At 44.2% G+C, this 19,765-nt stretch overlaps 1 long non-coding RNA gene across 1 annotated transcript; it reads right to left on the bottom strand.

Annotated features, from left to right (window-relative positions):
• Window positions 1-11,564: 11,564 nt before the first annotated feature.
• LOC142591662 (uncharacterized) lies at window positions 11,565-15,868 on the bottom strand. Its single transcript, XR_012830482.1, has 3 exons — window positions 15,434-15,868; window positions 14,337-14,441; window positions 11,565-11,658 (listed from the first exon to the last, which is right to left on the bottom strand). It is a non-coding gene; the product is annotated as an uncharacterized LOC142591662 (long non-coding RNA).
• Window positions 15,869-19,765: the final 3,897 nt, after the last annotated feature.

Below are 19,765 nucleotides of genomic sequence, written 5' to 3'. Positions count from 1 at the left end.
CATACATGCGGAAGCCGCCATGAGTCGTCTCGCTACTGTGTCATTGAACCTTTGGGTGCGGCACTGCTCTCTTATACTAACTTGCTGTCTCCCCCATGTAGCTTCCAGCACGCTAGTGTAATTGAAGGAATAGAGCAAGCCACTCATCGATCTGACAACCATATCTTACTTCAGTTGTGCTTGAAATATGCGAAAAGTTTTGCGGCAGGAGATTCATGAGGTGGCGTGATTTAATAATGGTTTCGCTCTATGATTTGTTAGAAAAGTGCTTCAGGACCCCTTTGAATACGGTAAGATACCTTGCCTGTGGAATATTCTGTCTTCCAGCTACAAGCCAATTAATACTAGCTTGCATGCAACAGCAAGCCTTAAAACTCGCCTAATCGCTTGCTCTGTCCTGCAGCTTTCGAAGCCCCTTTCCTGTTGCTATTTCTTTCGGGTAGTTGACAATTATCCTTTACATGTATCTCCTGTTGCCTTGTGGCTTTCTGCAGAACTGATCTGCCATATTATACGTGCCATGACTTCAAGATGTGTGTTTATTAGGCCGTGCTCTATAATTTGCTACTTTCCTGGTTAGCTCAGATCGTAGAGCGACCACCCTAGAAAAGCGTTCGTTGCAAGTTCAAACCCAAAACGAGAATGTATTTTTCGTCAACTATGAAGCATTCATTTTTAAAAACCTGTACAATTTTCCTCTTTTTGCTAGATTTTAGTCAAGAGCATGGCGATTTCTCCCTTTCAGGAATAACTTCCGAGTACAAGCTCATACACATGTGCACACCCTTTCAGACCATCTGTAAAAAGCTCTCTCGATGTCTGTCTCTGAAAGGGTATAAGTAGGTCGTGCTTAAAATGTTACGAACACAGCCAAATGAACAGATGCAATCGGTTAAAATATGTTGACTAAACAGAATAATTCTGCTTTATGCGTGGCGTTCCCTTGGGACAAGGGATAATTCACCGGCAGTTGTGAAGCAGTGGAGCGCTATTCACGCTTCGTCGTTTTCTGAACGCCAGGGCGCTGGAAACTAAATCAGCGTTAGTGAGACTAAAGGTGCTGTCATTATGTTTGTATCTTCGGCTGTTCTACCACGCAGAGCCGACAACCTGGCCGTAGTGATGAGCCCACTAAATGATGAAAGGCACCAACTTGAGGACTTCCGTCGGAACTGCATCGACTTGAGGTTCCCAAATTGCCACGTTGTTGCCTCGTATGCGGGGGCGATCACGCAACGTTTCAGGGGGAATCCGACAGAATGATGCGACATTGTGGGCGGGATTTGGCAAATGGTTCAACAATTATGATTGGCAGAGAAGAACAGTGAATGCCCTCGACGAATGCGAGAGGAAATCAACTGGATAGAAAACGGAGCTCGAGTGTTGTGGGATAGGCTCAGACATAAAAAGACTGAGCTGTAGTTGGCTAAAGAGCCCTTCTTTTAATTCATGTAAATTTATATATAAACCCTTTTTCTCATCTCTGTGACGCCCCTTTAGACCTCACTTTCTCCTGATATGCGGCATGCCACCAACCATAGCACATTTGTGGCCGTTCGGACCTCCCGACTTCACCACACTGACATCTTCCCGATGCTTCAAAATGAAATTTACTGTCACTTTACATCTATGCATTTTGCAGATTTTTCTGAATTACTGAAAACGCTAGCTTGCCATTTGAGCATGCTTGTAACCGTTGAGCAGGCCCTACACATTCTACTCAAAGAGACAAGGTTTGTCGAACATAAGCAGAGTCCCTGAAACGGTTTTTGTTGAGCCTCAAATTGTTGCCTGCACATGGAGGGTATATCGCCGGGAGTGCTTCATCACAAACATTTTGTGTGAGTGCATTCTAATAGATGAGTTACAAAAAATATCCCTACTCTCACGCGACGGCATCCACCTCCAGTTTTCTACCTTAATGCCATGGCGATGTCCTGCCGCCTTAGAGACATGTCGGGTGGTTGATTTAAACTTTGTGTCCTCGCACCTCTCTCTCAGACATTTCACCTGGTTATTGTGCTGATGGCAGCCTCAACAAGTTTATATCGATGTACTCACTATTCTAAATGCGTGCATTCGCTGCAGTTTACTCTCTGCACACGTCCATAATGCATGAAGATGAGCGCTGCGCAGTGCTGATACCGTCAATCTTTCTGCTTGCAAAATAATATGGATTAATACACCTATTTTTCATGTGATAACCCCTGCACATCCGATAAGCTGCTATCAGCACTGTAATATTGTTAATCTTTGTCGCATTCATTGCCCCTTCAACTGCTGCTTCACACTTCTTTAAAAGAGCCAACTTTTTAAAGATTCACTATTCCCCTCCTCCCCTCGCATGCATGCCCAAACATACATGTACAGACAACTGCAGCTTTAGCAGATGATTTGCATTCTGAGGCACAAGTGTGTCATTGCTTTCAAGGAACATCCATATGTCGAGCTTCTTTATTTCTGCTGTATTTACTTATTGTATTTATTTTTATAGGTGAGCAAATCAGTATGTGTGAGTATGTTATTCAATATTGGCTTAATGGGGCTGCTTGTTTTAAGAATTCCTGATGATGTCGTGCGGGGAGGCAATCTGATTGCTCACTTGAGTGACATCACTCACCCGTTCTGTTTAAATTGAGTAAAGGCAGCTGAAAACACTGGAAGTGGTGATGCTCTCATCTCTTAACAATGCAGATCTTCAAACCGTAATAATGCATTATCCACTTAACACAGAGAACTTAAATCTTTCTCAGGTTCATCAGAACGACTTACCCTACCAACTCGATGCATTTGTACACAACGCTCAAGAACCTTTCAGCATCCCTTTATTCCTGTGTTGTAGCACGTACACCAAGTGTGTATGCATAGAACTGAATGAACCAACAAAGGACATAATACTTTATCAACGTGCACTTCTTTTAAAATTAATAAGTGATAATGGCCAAGAATGAAGGACATGATTCTTTAACAAAGCTCACCTCTATCTCTCTCTGCTTAAAAAAAGAAGGGGGGGGAATGTTGGCGAGTAGGTACGATCGCGCCAGTAATGCACGCGGCTCAAAACACTCTTTTGAGGGCTAGAGTAGTGCGTCACATAAGGCATGCCTGAATACACTGTTGAGAGGATAAGAGATCTTAGCATTGAGCAGGCTAAATAAACATCCATGCCTAAATAAATTGAAGGTGCACATACAACAGCTCCATACTTCAAGGTTTCACAACCCTTCCACAAAATATAAAGAATCGCAGATGTGTGCTAATCTGAACAGCTTATACATCAAGGACATCAACGCTTATAAAAAAGTTTTCACACCACTTGGAAGTCCTAGGGATCATCTCTTGCAACTGTTTGAAATCTGCCCAAGACTGCAAAATGTTCGCTTTATCTAGTACAATTGCTTCGCTATACTTGATCATTTTCATGTGCCTCCGTATATTCTAGCTTTGTACAGATACCTGTGTTTTGGTTTAAGATCATAGAGACCTGAGCCCTTTCGTTACCAATAATTTATTCAATGTTATCTATGATTTCATGAATAGACGTGGTGCCTTGTGGTAAAGTGAACGTAATGTGGTCCTTCTTACGAGGCAACAACAGCAGACTAGCAGGACCCTTGGGCGCACTGGCGATGATGAACTGAGACCCACTATATTAGCAGAAAGAAGGATCCCCTGCAGGCCCACGGACGCCGAATCCATCGCGGACGAGACGCTAGTTGTGCAATTTCAGCCAAAACTAAAGTTGATTTAAGCGAAAATGCGTGTATACGAAATGGGCAATATGTTTGTCAATTTGGGTGCCGCCTAGCTGACCACCCAACTGGAGGACGGGAGAATCGAACCAAGATAAACGCTCAGGTCTGTTCGCGTAAGGCATATGCAAGGTAACTTTTATTCTGTAACTCTTCAAGGTAGCATTTCAAAGGAGATTCAGGGATACTCATGGAAGATGCATGGCTGGTTCATTATTTTACTTTCAATACCGGGACGCTGCTACAAGCCGTCGGCTTCACCACCGTCAAGTATCCCTTAACATCCCTGCTGTCAAAACTAATGAGGCTAAAAAGATGGTGTAGCTTCAAGATAACCCGCCGTGGTTGCTCAGTGGCTATGGTGTTGGGCTGCTGAGCACGAGGTCGCGGGATCGAATCCCCGCCACGGCGGCCGCATTTCGATGGGGGCGAAATGCGAAAACACCCGTGTGCTTAGATTTAGGTGCACGTTAAAGAACCCCAGGTGGTCAAAATTTCCGGAGTCCTCCACTACGGCGTGCCTCATAATCAGAAAGTGGTTTTGGCACGTAAAACCCCAAATATTATTATTATTATTATTAGCTTCAAGATAAAAAAAGAACAGTGACTGTGATTGCCTAGAATAACAAAGCAGTGCAGGCAGGAGATGGAATTCTACCACTTGACAACAGCAAATAGTTTGAAGCCAGTGCTTCGTCTTGTCTTTCCCCGTGTTTTCGTTTGTACCCTTTATTCAAAGCAACTACCACTGGCCTGTTTACATATCTATCAAGCATTGTCTGCACAATCATGTTACAGCTGGACTTGAGGTGGAATGGGTGCTTCGGTAAAACTGGCAAAAGTCCTTCTTAAATAACGAGGCAATGCTGCAACAGGGAAATTTGGGCCAGTTGGTGGAAGTTCCCATTGCGCACAAAATCACACTAAATGAGATAAGAATTAGGTAATAAAGGAGAAGAAAGGGGATTAACCGTGGGTCGGATTTTTTGTTAATCATGTTGTTACTGGGTTAAAAATAGTCAGACATATATTTAAAGGATATTTACAATGATTATAGCAGCTGACAAGATCGTAGACAGCGCGCGAAGTCCAGAGCGTCGTCTTCTTCCAACCAAGATGAAAACATCTTATTCGTCAGCGTGTCACATGAACCGCGGCGGCTGAAGCACTGGCTCGGTGCTGGTTAGGAAGCGGGCAAAAGATACAACTTAAGACGCGCGACGTGCACCACGTCCAAGCGATTCTGAGCCACGGTTGGCTCAAGAGGCCGATTTCGTACGTGACATCGCTCACTTGATGCAAGACATGGTAAGAGCCTGAGTAGCGGGAAAGTAACTTCTCCGAGAGACCAACGCGTCGCGACGGCGACCAAAGGAGAATCAAGGCGCTCGGTGTGTAATGGACGTCACGATGGCGGGCGTCATATAAGCGGCGCTGATTGTCCTGCGACTCCACAAGTCGACGTCGGGCAATATGGCGTGCTTCTTGTGGTTTCAGTATGGCTTCGAGGGTGTACTAGGGTGTGGAATTCCGAGTAACAGGCAAAACGTTGTCGAAAGGTAGCGTAGGGTTGCGGCCATACAAGAGCAAGAATGGAGAGAAGCCTGTGGTATCATGGCACGTCGAATTATAGGCGAAAGTAACGAACGGCAGCGCAACGTCCTAGTCGCGATGTTCAGCGGGGACATAGGCGGACAGAAAGTCAAGGTTTGGTTAAGGCGCTCGGTTAGACCGTTTGTTTGTGCAAGGTAAGCAGTAGCAAGCTTGTGTTTACTCCAGCCCGAAAGTAGCGCGTCTAAGCAATGTAAAAAGTAGAAAGAAACAAGAAAGAACGGAGCGGCCTGGGTGGGTGAGGATCTCTCGAGGGGCGCCGTGGTGAAGGATGACGTTCTCTGGGAGGAAGTCGGTGACATCAGTTGCACAGCTTGCCAGAAGAGCCCGTGTGATTGCATATCGGATGGCGTAGTCTGTTGCTACAGCAACACATTTGTTTTCCGAAGCAGACGCAGGAAAAGGGCCTCAAAGATCAACACCTACACGAAAGAATGGTTCTCATGGCACGTCGAGTGCTTGAAGGCGGCCAGCCGGGAGTGTGGTCGGTTTTTTGCGTCGTTGACAAAGGTCACGCGCAGCGACAGAATGGCAGACGTCACGGTTTAGGCCAGGCCAAAAGAGGCGCCGACGAACGCGGTCATAAGTCCGTGACATGCCAACGTGGCCGGTAGTCTGTACATCATGAAGCTGGGCGAAAACAGTCTGATGCAGATACTGAGGCACGACGAAGAGTCGGTCAGGGGCGTCCGGGCGCATGCTATAGCGGCACAATATACCATCTTGAAGTTCACACATGCGAAGGGAAGGATCGGACATTGTTGAAGTGAGCTGTTCAATAAGGTGTTGCAAGGAGGCGTCCCGACGTTTTTCGGCTCCAATATCGCGAAAACCAGCCAGAGAGAGAACGGCGACAGGTATGCCGGCCACAGAAAAGTCAGGAGAATCGACAGGATGGCGCGACAAGCAGTCCGCGTCTTGATGTAACTGGCCGGCCTTGTATGCAACTGGCTAGTTGTATTCGTGAAGGCGCAGAGCCCAGCGGCCAAGGCGCCCTGAAGGATCTTTGAGGGACGAAAGCCAACACAGAGTGTGGTGACCAGTGATGACTGTCAATTGGCGGCCTTACAAATAGGGGCGGAATTTCCCCACTCCCCAAACGAGACCAAGACACCCGCGTTCGGTGATAGAATAATGGCGACCAGCATATGAAAGAAGGGGGCTGGCGTTGGCAATAACACGTTCTCTCCCTTGTTATTTCTGTGCTAAGACAGCTTCATTACCGTGGTCACTCGCATCGGTACAGACTTTTGTTGGAGCTGACGCATCAAAGTTAGAGAGAATGGGCGGGGACGTAAGCAGCCCAATCAGCTTGGTGATAGCACCAACTTGCTCAAGGCCCCAAATGAATGCAGCGTTTCTTGAGAAGCTGATTGAGAGGGCGCGCTGCGTTCGCAAAATTTCGGACGAACCGACGGAAGTAGGGGCAAAGGCCCAAGAAGTCGGGAATATCATTGGCACATGTTGAGACGGGAACGTCTTTCACTGCCCTTATTTGATCGTGATCCGGGTGCACACCAGAAGGATTTACGAGATGCCCGAGCACAGGAATTTCCCGACGACCGAAGTGGCCCTTGGACGAATGTAGTTGTAGCCCCTCCTGGCAGAACACAGATACGATCGTCGATAGGCTTTCGAGGTGCGTCGCAAAAGTCGGAGAAAACACGATCACGTCGTCCAGGTAACAGAGGCCGGTGGAGAACATGAAACCATGTAGGAGGGCGTCCATCATTCGTTCAAATCTGGCCGGGGCATCACATAAACCGAAAGATCACTTTGGACAAATACAGGCCATCGGGAGTAATAAAAGCTGTCTTCTCACGGTCCACTTCATCGACGGCAATTTGCCAGCATCCGGAGCGAAGGTCAATGGACGAAAAATACAGTGCTCCATGCAGGCAACCTAGGGCACCATCAATGCGTAATAGCGGATAGACGACTTTCTTTGTTACCTTGTTGAGGTGTCGATACTTGACGCAAAATCGCCAACTGTTGTCCTCTTTAAGTAGTACAACATGGGGCCCATGAGCTGCAAGAAGGTTCGATGATGTCTCGAGAAAGCATCTTGTCAACTTCATGTTAGATGATGTGTCGCTCAGTAGGCGAAACGCGGTAAGGTCTCCCATGGATCGGGCTCGCATCACTGGTGTTTATTCGATGTTTTACGACAGATATTCGTCATAGAGCGCGCTCTCCAAGGTCGAATATGTCCCAGTATGAGGCAAAGAGGCAACGTAGTTCTTTAGCACGCTGGGGCGGAAGGTCGGGAGCAATCATTTTTGTTAGGGCATTCAAATCTGAAGGGACATGGGGCGAAGCAAGCGTTGAATACGAGGAGCTGTCACAAGTTAAAGCCGACATGTGGTAGTCTCTGGCTGGCGTTATTTGCGCCAGGGACATACCGCGCGAGAGCACTTGAGTACAAGCCCTACTAGAAAATCCTATTTGTTTTCAAACGGGTTTCATCAAATAGGGTTATGGAACGGGACCCCGTTTGATCCTGTTCAATCCTGACCTGTTTAAATCCTGTTTATTCCTGTTTAAACCTGACCCGTTTAAATCCTGTTTAATCCTGACCCGTTTAAATCCTGTTTAATCCTGACCCGTTTAATTCCGTCCTATTTAACCCAGACCTGTTTGCCCCTGTTCAGACCTATATTTTGCTACATTCATACCAGGTCCTTTCAGAATGGATTGATGTTGCTTAATATAATTTACTCTTTAAACCTATTATGTACACTTGTGTATTTGCGATCAGCATTGAAGAGAAGTAGATCTGCATTATGTTTGCAACAAGAATGCCACTTTCACATGTAGGTTTGCCTGGTAGATTGCTTGACACGAAGATGAACACAATTTTCGGCATAAATTGATTAGCACTACCAACACTGATGTGATATATCATGAACAAGTACGAGTACGTTCTCTATGTATGACCTACAAGAAAATGCACCCTGAAGAAGACTGTACCTTATTTTCATATTTACTACAAGTATGCAAATGTAATTCTTGCAAGATTAGTATATGTTCGATTACTTGTACTCGTCTTAATGCAGTGCTTTTTGCTGTAATGGTTTGTTCACAAATCCACAGTAAAGCGTAATTTTGGAGTGAAAAATGTCAAGCAAAGTATTGGCATGTACTTGTAAGTGAAAAAGACAAGTATACTTTACGTAGGTATTTCTGTACACCCACTTGAGCTTTCATTAAGCCTGAAGTCCTCCGGCTTAAGTAAAAGCATGTCATAAATGTCCCAAGCACTGTTTATTGGACCTTCTAACGGTATTTCGATGCATCCAGTCTGCCGAGAGAAGTCCGCTGGCGTGGGTTGCTTGGGTGAGAGCGAGCAGGGCACCTGAAAAAGTAAAGCCAATAATTGATCTTGACTCATGCAACAGGTTGGCACATAGGCAAATTTGCCTATGTTCCCACAGATAAGAAAGGTTCAGCATTCCGGTCATAGGAGATAATGATTAAATCTTATTGAAAAATATGTGGTTTCATGCAATGCCTATGTTTCAAGGGAACATGGATTACTGTGGGAGAATAAGCTGTCATAATTAGCAGGCGATTGAAGCAAGTGTTATAGGAAAAAGATGGACACATCGTTTGATTTACAATAATTACTAGTATTGAAGCAACAGAATACAAACATGAAATACCTTTAAAAACAACACCGACAGGTTGAGATAATAAATTATTCAGAAACTAAACCCTTCTGCCAGCAAAATACCGTAGTGTACTGGCTTTGACATTGCGCTGCTCAGGCAGAGGGCATGGGATTGAATCCCAGCCACAATGGCTGCATTTAGATGGCAGGGAAATGTCAAAACCCCTATGTAAGGTCTATTGGGTACACGTTAAAGGAGACTAGGGATCCCGCCAACTTGAAGTTATAAAAACCGGGGTAAATTTCGAGATAAGCAAACTCACAAAAGTAGAAGGCTCTGGCCATGCGAAGACCATATAAAGCCTTTTAAGGTAGGTGCCAGCAGCCGCAAAACTTCTTGCAAAAGCGAAATATAGCAGAAGCGGTATTTTTCTGTAGATCACTTTTGCAAGGTATTTTACAATTTGACACCCGACATGTTGGGCATCTACGGGCAACAGCAATTCTTGCACAGATCATAGCAAATACTGTTGCACCTAGGTATACATAGACACATAGGTATAGGTACAGTCACCGACTGACTTTCCGGACTCCGAAAATTCGGGCATGATTACTCGGTCTGCTTCACGGCACCGCCATTCTCCCCATGGACCATAATGTATAACAACTTCCGAAAGTTCGGACGCCTTGCAACCTCTCATCTGATTTTTCGGACACTCCTTGAGCCAACTTGATCGAGAGCACCATGCACCGACTCTGACCGTTGCATGGTTCTACTTGCTGAACGCCATTTTTGTTTTGAACGGAGCCTCCTTGCTGCCCCACGAAGTAGCGCTACTGCAAATCCCTGCTCATCATCCATCGTTTCTGCCTGGTTTGTAGCTACAGCAGTTCCGGTCTCAGCTTAGTATGCCATGTCAAGACAATCCAGCAGCTGATTTGTTTGTTTCTTCGTGCACGACGCTGCGAGTAGGCCAGGTTTTTGTTTGTGCAACTGATGTCGGCGTGACGATGTTTGACGAAGCAAGATGGGCCAATTCATTTCACTAATATCTAGAATAGCTACCTGTAAGCACCATCTACCTTTCAACAACATTTGCAAAGCAAAAAACCTCATCCTGAAAAGTCTGCACATGAAGACATCAGTAGCATCATCAGCGTGGGGCCTCAAGATAATTCGGCAAGCCAAGAAATTACTGACAGCACGAGTGCAAGCATGCCAACAGGAAATCAGTGGCTGAATAATGCACCTTCTACCAATTGGCAGACAGTGCATTTTCGCAAAGCCCTAACTACAGCAGATCATTGTTCAGGAGTTCCCGAATGCACAACTCTATGCCATTTTCACGCCGACTCTAGGGAAGCACCTCTGCACAGTTGCAAGAAAAAAAGCTAGATGCCCCAAGAGAAATGAGCCCACTCAAGCCATGGAAGTTATGTTTACCTTGTCTTCCTACAACTACTCAAAACCTAGGACTGCTGTTTTGCACAAGGGAACAAACGTCAACATTGGTGCCTCGCCCAACACAAGTGGTCTGCGCCGTAGAAGGTGCCATCAGTCAGCCCACAGATGAGGCCCACATCAGTGCTGTCAGTGTGCTGTACAAATTGCAGAAGCACAGCCTACAAGCTTGTCTGCCTTAGTGTGATCGCACCAATGAACGAAAACCAACGAATCAAGTTTGTTTCGTGCCGAGAACAGTTGTCTCACGCTGGATTTTCCTACAATTCTTTCTAAGCATAGATAATGCTTGGTTTGTTGTGTAGGCATGTAAATAATGAAAAGGCCTGCATCACTATCTCTGAAAAAAATCATGTAACAAAGCACGTACAGTACACAGGTGCAGTGTCTATCACATACCATTTCGTGCAGTAGAGGCTACATCGGATAAACCGGCCAATGTATAAATGACTGGCAGCGTGACCAAGCAAACTTGATGCGTGGGTCAGTTAGCAAGTGGTAGTGCACTGCTCTCGGCGCACATGCACCTATGTTTGAAAGCTGCTTGATCGTGACAAAATATAAAGACAAAAGCGCTGGAGAGATATCTGAGGCTTTTCTTATATGTATGACGAGGAACCTAGCACTAGCTCCCCAAGCAGAGAATTACTAGATAGTGAGACTGCTTCTTATCATTGTAAAACAAGTGTCACGCTCACCATGTGATGCATCCTTTTCGTTTCTGTGCGAACAGCATGTATTCAGATCTATTCTCCCCCTTTCACCTTTTGCACAATATCACTGTGCGAGCAATAATACTGAACTGTTAGTAGCAGTCTGTCATGTTGCCTCCTTTCTTTGCCTGTGAATTGTGTGCTAAATAAGGCTTTTTTTGGTGAAAGAGTGTTAGTTTAACGCATAAACTAGTGCCATGGCACTTTGCAATAAAGGAGTTATAATTATCTAAAAATATGTCCATGCAGAACAGTGTCAAAAGAACACCTTAAAGAAAGAACATGAGCGTATCTATCACAAAGACCAATCCTTGTCTTTTTTCCTTAACATAATTTTCAATACCGATATTGAAGTACAAGCTCACCATATTATATCACCTTGTCAATGAAGCAAGGCACAATGGTGCCCAACTGTCGCTGGACCAACTTGGATGTGGAGATCAGCGCAGCTCAGCAACATAGCATGGTCTGTTTACACTTCTTCTCCAGGTCCAGCAATACCTATAGCAGCTATAAAACAAGTGAGCTTAGAATCAGAAGCGAAACAATATAAGAAGTGACACTGAACAAAGCAACTTTCGTTGAGCATAAATAGGATCGAAATGCTGACATTATGCCCATAAGTAACTTCACTTTGAGCAACAAAGCATCCAATTTAAGAAAGATTATATGTATGAGCTATCTATGTGAGAAAGATTAATCGAACGCCCTCTATTTGCCATACCCCTCCCTTTATGCATGGATGTCTTCCTGACTGAGTGAGCTGGGCTGATCCCAAGTATAGTGTAATTAAAGGTTGTCACTTGGTGGGCTAATCCCGATACCATTGCATGACTTGTACAATAATTTTAATGTGTATTGTAATGCTGGCCATCCTGCAGGCACTGCAACATTATAGCACCCATAAGGCTAATGGTATTACCTGATAAGGTTAACTAATAAGTGTCCCCAGAAGCATAACTTGGCATGTATACTCGGAGGCCATTATTATAAGAGAAGCAATAGCAGAGGTGAAGCTTTATCCTGTGCCATATGCAAAATGGCCGAGCACGCCCAGCTTTTTGGTTACATTCTCACTTGTGACCACTGCAACAGGCTGACTGACATGCGTAACCAGCAGTTTGTAGGACCACATTTTCATAACCTGCAATTTTTTTTACATCTGAAGAGATCAGCCTCAAGCTCCATGATGCGCTGCACTCGAGAAGCATTATAAACTGGCAACATTTAAATGCTATGCTGCATGGTTTGTTGCATGCTTTAGGAATTTACTTATTTATTATACACATAGCTCATAGGCTCCAGTTGGAGTATTGCATGAGGTGGCAAGAAAACAAATTCTGAACTAACAAGGAGAACATTCAACAAAACAAGTCAGACCAAAGAAGAAAGAATAACATACTCTCATAATAGGACTATGTATCTGGCAGCTAGCTTATAAAAAAGACAATTAGGAATGTTTTACTACTGGTAGCGCTTTAGGGGATGGAATGTAGAATTCCAAGCTTCATACACTTTTAAGCCACCTTTCGTGGCTTTTTGTTTTCAAGTCCTATTCTCTGTACTATTATAGAAATGAATACCCCCCTCCAAAATTAAACGAAGAAAAACATGTAATGCACAGTAATGTAACACAATAATGTAATGCACAACAGTGAATACTTAGAAAAATGTAATTAAGAACATGGAGTCTATGTGGGCACAGATGTTAGAAGTCTACATGAAAGCATAATAATAAAGGTGGGCAAAGCATTTATGCTTTTGTCGGGCAACCTGCAGCAAGACATACAGGTAAAAGGATATGCATGCCTCACAACACAGTCCCTAAAAATATCTGTCACAATACAGTGAGTAGGTATATCATGCATATCTACAATAGCCCCTAATTATATTTAACTCAGAGGGGGCTACCTATGTAACTTGATCAAACTGAAGGTGGGCGAAATTCTAAATATACGATTCAAGTAGACAGAAAATGGACATATGAAAATGCATCTACAGCAAAAGTGTTGTACATTATGTCATACCTGCCAACCTGTGAACATAATATTTTGTAAAAATGCTGCAGACACTAAATTCTTCGTTGGGGACATAGCACACATTATTTTAAAGCTTGCTCTCAGCACCCCCATTGTTGCATACACACACACATTATTAATAAAGGGAAAATCGCACATCTACCCGCTCGTAGCAATTACTACAAAAGAAACCCGTACGGATTCCTCGAAAGGAAAGCCTCACATTTGAAAAAAATAAACCGTCCAGGTCTGGGACTCAAACCCGGGACGACCGCCTTTCCGGGACAGCCGCTTTACCATCTAAGATAACCAGGCGGCTAGCAGATGGCCCGGCGAAGTCGAATTTGTCGACAACATGAAGCAAATGCAAGGGTCTGACGTAATAGTTGTGCGGAAACGCGCAAGGTGTAGAGAAGTAATGAATAAAGGGGAAAAAATATTACGTCATACCCTTGCCTTTGCTTTGTGTTGTCAACTAATTCGACTTCGCCCTGCCATGTGCTAGCCACCTGGTTATCTCAGATGGTAGAGTGGCTGCCTCGGAAAGGCGGTAGTCCCGGGTTCGAGTCCCGGACCAGGAAGAATTTTTCTTCAACTGTGCGGCTTTCCTTTTGAGGAACACATACGGGTTTCCTTTGTAGCAAATGGTACGAGCGGGTGGATGTCTGATTTTCCCTTTATTAATTACTTCTCTCCACCTCGTGTGTTTGCGCAGAACTATTATGTCACACACACATTATCAACCATTATTTAACTTGTCGTGCAGCACAAAAAGCAGCAGCGAACTTGAAACCAGTAACTGACAACATTGTTTTCTTTAGATTACAGAGCTTTACGCTGCTTCAGGAATTTATCTGACCAAACTTCCCAAAAGCAAGTGCCCCTCTGATGTTCTCGTTAGAGATATTGCATCGTTAATAATAAAGCAGTACAAGTACCATTACAATTAATTTTTACATGCATTTTAACAATGTCATGCCATCAATCTCTCAACAGCTTTAAAACATCTTAACCAACACAACTTCATTGTCTTTCTAAAGTGACATTCATAAAATTGTAAAATGAGCCCACATTTGTAAACCCACGCAAAATTCAGGAGAGTTTCCAAACATGGATGATACCAACAAAATCTGCAGCTCGTGTAAGTGGCAGCAACTGCTTTGCACACACCTTGTCACAGCATGCACATCAGGTACTTTTCCGTGCTGTTGAGGCTGCAGAAGTGCCGCAGGTGCATATGTGGAGGTGCCTCTGGTTCACAAAATCTTGCCATCCCTAAAAAATAATAAATGCTTAATTTATTGTAACCCCTGCTGAAACTGCAAACTTGTGACATAAAAAGATCACGTCACATTTTGAAAAAAGTCTCATACAACCAGTTACATGAAGCTGCAACTGGTTGTGCAAATATCTGATTGTAACATCACAGGCGGTTAAATAACGCGTAAATCGAACTGTAGCAAACATGAATCTACTATGAAAAGGTTTACACAAACGTACAGCTGTATAACGTGAAATGTGAATTGTACTATCAAAAAATTCCGTAGGACATGAAAAGCGTTCCAAAACCTAATTTGTTTATGCGGCGCAACAAAGCACTGCTCCCAAAGGACGATGCGCTCAAAATTACAACAGACCACCTCTTTTTCTGGAGAGACAATACAGAAAAGAGAAAGATTTTTCGATCAAAAAGAAACATTGCTTATGTAATTTCGGCTTCTCTGCAAGATCGGAACCCTTTACAAGTACACGAAAACACACAGGACACTAATACACGTCATCTGACGACACTCTATAAACAGAAGAATTTCCATACAAGCTAAAAATCTGGCCATGCGTCGACGAAGGAATCGGGTGCTATCTCGCGCAGCTGTTAGCTGTGAAGACGACACATCGACGTACTACTTCTAGAAATGCCTATACCATTTCTCAATGAAAAATTATGTACACAAACAGTAACTTTCTTTGCTTGAATTTTTGTGCCCATTTATATCAAAGAACCACCCGCGCTAGCGTGCTTCATAGGTGAAAGTAAATAAACCACAGATAGAGCTGTTGGTAACATGAATACGTTTTAGGGCAATTTCCATGGAACTTTTTGCTAAATGTGCACTGCGGCATGAAGAACAACCATTTGAGAAGCACATTTATAATTCTTGCTGCTTTACAAATCCGGATTCGGTTGTTGTACGGATCTTGCGATACGTACAACAGCGCACACTTCACGAACCATAGACAGGAAGAATGCGCGCAAGCGCCGGACTTACCTTTCTCGGCGTACTCGGAAAACGCTCCTTCTAGTGTCACAGGTGCCGCGGCATCGACTGCACCAACGGTTCTTCCGGCGCACGCACTGTTGAATTGCGGATCAACTACAGGACGTAAGAGCACAACTTTCACCAAATTCTTCCGTACAGTGCGATACGATGCGACAGTGCCAGAGGAGGAGATCCTTTTCATGAGGCCGGAACAAAGGAAGCGCGAAGGGTCATATCTTCGACATCGGCGCACCACACGAAGGATACTGCGGGCGACATTACGCGGTCCCAGGGGATTTGTGATTCTCAATGCATACAAAATGCACCACAATTTCTCTCGGCACAGCGTACACACGATTAAACAACTACATCGGACGGCGTCAATACACAGCAAGCACTCACATGTAGCGACAACTGCAGACGGCAAAATAATATCACCTGTAACTTTACCGGCGCTACCTGTGGTGCCATCTGTAGGCCGCCACCGAAAGCGACCGTGCTTTCGGTGATCTCGTGGATGGTGACGGCGTTGTATTTCGATGTTATGCGAGTCGTACAGCGTCTTGTACGACGTGTTTCAGCAACGTTGCTTTTAATAGAGAGGACAGCAATCTGCGTATACGCGGTATAAACGTCTCACCCACTTGAAAAAAACAACAGGAAATTTTCAGTCTGTCGTATTTTGGGACGTTGTGATTGTCGTTCTGTTCTCTGTAGTGTGACGTCCTGTAGTCGAAAATTCTCTAGTTCCGGATCAATATTTGATTAAAAATTGACAGAGACCACTTTAAGGATATGTAAAATTATTAATACGAAAAAAAATAAAGAAAAAGAAGTAGAGAAAAAAATGCTGTCGCCCAGGATTCGAACTTCGGATCTACCGGTCCCGAGACAAGCATCTTACCACTGCACCACGCCGAACTTTTTTTTTCTTTATTACATGGAAAATAAAACTGAAGGTGTATTACAAAGTGGACACGACTACACACTTAAAACTCAGGCAAACACACACATGCATCCAACAAGAGCATCCAGTCTGGCGGAGGTTCCTGCGCAGCGCAGACACTTCTTACATAAGCAGCACTTTCGCGAAAGAAGGACTTTGTAGATCGCGGGCTTTGGGCATGGCGGTCACACAGTCTACTTCTCCATAGGCTATGTAAACCAAGTACTATGAACATGTCATAGGGAGGACCACCCGTAACCTTAAACGGTAGAAACCTAATTGTATATGGGGTCATGTCAATGTCCTTTTTGAGCGTCCGTTGGAGAATGTCCCAAAAGAATACAGCGTCCCTACAGTCTATGAAGCAGTGATCTATGGTTTCGGCACGTGGACAGAGCCGACAGTTTGTTGACCACGGCACAAAGCAACCCCTCGAATTCAACCAAGTTTTAACAGGCAGCGTTTCCGAATGTAATTTAAAGAAAAATGTTTTTACTCCAGGAGGTACACACATTTTCCGGACGCGCTTAAGTACATCCTGATAAGGTCGGTTTAAATAAGGTGCACGATACAAAGGATCTGGGAAAATAGAGTCCACCAGTGCCGCAGAAATTGCTTTTCGACTCGCAGTGAACACGTACTCCAGGCTGAATCTAACTTTCAAGAAAAGAAATGTGTCAACAACCTCCTTAAGAAAGCCCCAAGGGGCCTGTGGGACATCTTTGGCATTTGATGACACTACTATATTAGGAATATAATGAACTAAACGGAGTTGCAACATTTCACGCAGAAATGGATGGTCATTGTCGCGAAAGAAAAACAGGCGTGAAACAATTTGCCTGATGAAGAGGTGGACTAATCCTAGACCACCACGTTCAAGAGGGAGGAACAGATTGTCGCGCCGCATCGATTCACAACTGGAACTCCAAATAAATGTTGCAAATACGCGATGCAGTGCCTGAAGGCGAAGTCGTGAGCAGTGCAGTACTTGCAGCACATACATAAGATGGGAAGCTAAGAAAACGTTACACACTTCAGCACGAGAGAACATTGACAAATTCCGCCCTCGCCATGAATTCACTTTACGTTGAATTTTGCCAACTTCTCCCGACCAATGAGCGTTGCTATTTCTATACTGTGAGAGAGGCACACCTAAATAACGCAGATCTTCTTTCCATTGAATGCCTGCGTAATGTGATGGCATTGTGGCCCATAATCCAAACCAAAAACCTGAGCTTTTTTCAAAGTTAACGCTTGCACCAGAAGCCGCACAATATTCTTCTGTAATTGCAAGAGCAGTCATCACACTCTCTTTATCTGTACAAAAAAAGGCCACATCGTCTGCATACGCAAGAACCCGAACCTCATTAGTGAGTAATTTAAACCTTTGGAAATTTTGTTCTTTAACAATGCTCATACAAAGTGGTTCTAAATACAAGCAGAACAGGAGCGGTGACAAAGGGCATCCTTGTCGTACTGATGATGCAAGCCTAATCGAATCGGAGAGAGAGCCATTCACTATCAGCCTCGTTGAACCATTAGCATAACATATCCTGACGCCTCTAAGGAGCAGGGACCCGATATTTATATGCTCTAGTACAGTAAACAGGAATGAGTGATTTACCCTGTCGAACGCCTTAGCCAGATCTAGCTGTACCATTGCCACCTGTCCAAACCCCTCAGCTACACACTCTAGCACCGATCTCGCAACATGAATGTTTGTCTGAATGGACCGGCCTCTGATGCCGCATGTTTGATGATCACCGACCACAGATCTAATTACAACTTGCAAACGGTTAGCTAATACCTTAGCAAAAATTTTATAATCAACATTGCATAAGGAGATAGGCCGATATCCGTCAACTTTTTGCAATTTAGTCTCATCATCGCTTTTGGCTATAAGAACGGTGTGTCCTTCGTACATTGTGGTGGTTAGGTAACCTACTTCCAAGGCCTCACGGTACACCTGAAGTAATAATGGTGATAAGAGGGAACGAAAACACTGATAAAATTCGGCAGTAAGGCCATCGGGGCCGGGCGTCTTGCCCTTCGCTAACGAATCGATGCATGAAGTTACCTCATTGATATCAATGTTTTCATTTGTGTAATTGTAATCATCCTGATTTAACTGGGGCAGCAACGATACAATTTTTTTGGCAGCATCTGTATCCAATGGCTTGTGGTCTCGAAATAGTTTTTGATAATGCTCAAAAAACGCTTTAGTTATTAGAGTAGGGTCATTAACAATGATTCCACCATACTCTATATGTAGGATTTGTTTAGACAGCGCGTGTCGGCGTTCATCACCAAGGGCCCTACTGCAAGGCTGTTCTTCCAGGAAACGCTGCTCTCGCGCACGCACTAGTGCACCTCCGTATTTTTCTGCGTTCAAAGTTTGTAACTGTGCCTTGACCTTATGAATATCATCAATATATTGACCCGGATGTAGGCATTCAAGCTCATGCAATTCACTCAGAAGTTTATACAATGTTTTGCAATTATTCTATTTTTCAAAGGCCAATATTGATGATTCTTCGATAGCTATCATTTTAACTTCCTGTTTGAATAATTCCCACACAGCAAATAGCGGCAAGTCCTTGCGGCATGATGCATGAGCTCAGTAACACGATTTAGGAAACACTCACGCGAAAGTAATTGGTTATTAAACTTCCACAGCTCCCAGCACATACGCCGACTTTGATACCGACGGCTGCCAAACGATGCTGAGACTAGGCAATGGTCACTAAAGAATATAGGGTGCACAGTGTAACCATATATAAGAGGTAGTGCGCTAAGTGAAACGTAAATTCGATCAAGCCTTGCATGCGAGGTGCCCTGGAAGTGCGTATATCGACATCCTGCCTTTTCATTTTCCCCAATGTCCACAAGCTTATAATCACATATCAGGCGTTGCAATGCATCACTACTTGGATCATGTATCAGCTTCAGTGACGTACGATCTTGCGCGTTACATACACAATGCGCGATCAGTACGCGATCAGTACAGAAACATAACTACTATTGAATTGTTTAAGCTATGCCAACAGTGTAAATCGCTGTCTTCGCTGTCTGGGTTGCTGTTTACATTTACATTTTAAAAGCCAAGATGCGCTTTCACTTCACCGCGTCAACTGCCGCATCTCTAGATGAGCAAAAGTGTTGTTACCATCGACAGGTACATCGTGGAGTGCTAGACCATCGATTTTGCTGTAACGATATCCATATTTGATAAGAAATTCAGAAGTAGACAACGGTGACCGGGGACACTGAGGGTTGTTACTGCTAATTTCGACAGTTGTCTCTTGCTCTTTACACTTTTGAGCTCGCATATAATTCGTGTTCAATGCTATATAGCTACATAAACACTCGTGGGTGAGTCTTCATCCCGACAGAAT

Source organism: Dermacentor variabilis, chromosome 8 (assembly GCF_050947875.1).
Source record: "Dermacentor variabilis isolate Ectoservices chromosome 8, ASM5094787v1, whole genome shotgun sequence".
Taxonomy (NCBI): Eukaryota; Metazoa; Arthropoda; class Arachnida; order Ixodida; family Ixodidae; genus Dermacentor; species Dermacentor variabilis.
The sequence above is the reverse complement of the archived record's forward strand: the minus strand, read 5'-3'. Positions and strand labels throughout refer to the sequence as shown.